Source organism: Elephas maximus, chromosome 4, assembly GCF_024166365.1.
Source record: "Elephas maximus indicus isolate mEleMax1 chromosome 4, mEleMax1 primary haplotype, whole genome shotgun sequence".
NCBI lineage: Eukaryota > Metazoa > Chordata > Mammalia > Proboscidea > Elephantidae > Elephas > Elephas maximus.
Window position 1 is genome coordinate 93,951,233 of NC_064822.1, and position 2,945 is coordinate 93,954,177.

Below are 2,945 nucleotides of genomic sequence, written 5' to 3' on the forward strand. Positions count from 1 at the left end.
GTCCTAACCCATCGCGACTGAGTTGATTCCGACTCGGAGCAACCCTGCAGGACAGAGTAGAACTGCTCCATAGGGTTTCCGAAGCTATAATCTTAATGCAAGCAGACTGCCACATCTTTCTCCTGTGGAGCGCCTGGTGGGTTTGAACCACTGAGTTTTTGGTTAGCAGCTGAGCACTTAACCACTGCACTGCCAGGGCTCCTTGATGAAGGTCCTAGGTCTCCAGAATTATTCTACTCTCTTCTCTAAGCAAACTTTTCATTATTGCTGCAGCCAGTTACATATTGCCATTTTGTCTTCCCTCTTCTCAGCTTCCTCTTCATTTTTCTTTTTCTCCCAGTCCCTTTCCCCTCCTTATGGCCGCTTGCCTTGTGAGGATTGTATGGAAGAAACAAGCACCAAGTTGTTGTTTGTTTTGTTAGGTGCTGTCGAGTCAGTTCTGACTCATAGCGACCCTATGTACCACAGAACCAAACACTTTCCAGTCCTGCGCCATCCTTACAATCGTTGTTACGCTTGAGCCCATTGTTGCAGCCACCTTGTCAATCCATTTCGTTGAGGGTCTTCCTCTTTTCCCCGACCCTGTACTTTACCAAGCATGATGTCCTTCTCCAGGGACTGATCCCTCCTGACAACATGTCCAAAGTATGTAAGACACAGTCTCGCCATCCTTCCTTCTAAGGAGCAGTCTGGTTGTACTTCTTCCAAGACAGACTTGTTCGTTCTTTTGGCAGTCCGTGGTATATTCAATGTTCTTTGCCAACAACACAATTCAAAGGTGTCAATTCTTTGGTCTTCCTTATTCATTGTCCAGCTTTCACATGCGTATGATGCAATTGAAAATACCATGGCTTGGGTCAGGCGCACCTTAGTCTTCAAGGTGACATCTTTGCTTTTCAACACTTTAAAGAGGTCCTTTGCAGCAGATTTACCCAATGCGATGCATCTTTTGATTTCTTGACTGCTGCTTCAGTGGGTGTTGATTGGATTGTGGATCCAAGTAAAATGAAATCCTTGACAACTTCAATTTTTTCTCCGTTTATCATGATGTGGCTTATTGGTCCAGTTGTGAGGATTTTTGTTTTACGTTAAGGTGTTATCCATACTGAAGGCTGTGGTCTTTGATCTTCATCAGTTAGTGCCTCAAGTCCTCTTCACTTTCAGTAAGCAAGGTTGTGTCATCTGCGTAACACAGGTTGTTAATGAGTCTTTCTCCAATCCTAATACCCCGTTCTTCATATACTCCATCTTCCCAGATTATTTGCTCAGCATACAGATTTAACAGGTATGGTGAAAGGATACAACCCTGACGCACATCTTTTCTGATTTTAATCCAATCAATATCCCCTTGTTCTGTCCAAACAACTGCCTTTTGATCTATGTAAAGGTTCCTCATGAGCACAATTAAGTGTTCTGGAATTCCCATTCTTCTCAACGTCATCCATAATTTGTTATGATTCACATAATCGAATGCCTTTGCGTAGTCAATAAAACACTGGTAAACATTCTACTGGTATTCTCTGCTTTCAACCAGGATCCATCTGACATCAGCAATGTTATCCCTAGTTCCATGTCCTCTTCTGACTCTGGCTTTAATTTCTGGCAGTTCCCTGTCAATATACTGCTACAGCCACTTTTGAACGATCTTCAGCAAAATTTTGCTTGCATGTTATATTAATGATATTGCTTGATTTGGTTGGATCACCACACAGAGTCATTATATCAAAAAGAATCAGTTGATGTTCAATCATTTCAAGGGGTAGCATATGATCAGGAACTGATAGTACTGAAGGAAGAAGTCCAAGGTGGCGAAAAACAAGGCTCCAGGAATTGATGGATTATCAGTTGAGATGTTTCAACAAACAGATGCAGTGCTGGAAGTGCTCACTTGTCTATGCCAAGAAACTTGGAAGACAGCTACCTGGCCAACCGACTAGAAGAGATCCATATTTATGCCTATTCCCAAGAAAGGCGATCCAACCAAAAGTACCAAGCGGACACACTAAAATGATCTAGGGATGCTTGAGACTGGGGAACTTGAACTGAGGGGAAGCTTAGTGTTTCAGCTTATTTGGACACATCTGTTCACATCCAATCTCAGACTTCAGTAATCAGTGGGGCCCATTGCCAAGACAGCAAATCCATAGTTTCTGTGACATACCAAGTATTTTTTGTATCTTTAGCAAAATTGCAAAGAAAGCAGTTTTATCTTTGGTGTGAGCCTATCTCCTTTTCTCTTTCTTCTACTAACACCTCATATATTCATTCAGTCAATCATTCAGTCATTTATTCCTCAAACATGTATTTAGTAACCACTATGCACCAGGCGAATCCCCGGTGTCTCAATGGTTAAGAGCTCGGCTGCTAACCCAAAGGTTGGCAATTTGAATCCACCAGTCACTCCTTGGAAATTCTGTGGGGCAGTTCTACTCTGACCTATAGGGTCGCTATGAGTCAGAATTGTTTTGAATGCAATGGGTTTGGCTTTTTTTTTTGGTTGTAAACGAGGCACGGAGCTAGTTGTCCTCTAGTAGCTCACACTCTAGTTCTCTCAATCCAGAAGAATCTACCCCTATAAATTGGAACTTACTCAACGGCAATGGATTTTTTTTTCTTTCTTTTCTTTCAGTACTCAACCGAAACAATCATTTCCTGAGGGATGTTAATTAGAATTTTTATTAAAAGATCTGTACCGATATATGTGCGGAGCCTTGGTGGTGTAGTGGTTAAGAGCTTGGCTGCTAACTAAAAGGTTGGCAGTTCGAATCCACCAGTTGCTCTTTGGAAACCCTATGGGCGTAGGTCTACTCTATCCTATAGGGTCGCTGTGAGTAAGAATCCACTCAATGGCAAGAGGTTTTGATATATGTGTAACTGGTAACAACAGCAATAGCTAACTATAACCACGTGCCAAGCTCTTTCCTAAATGCTTCATAAGTATTAAT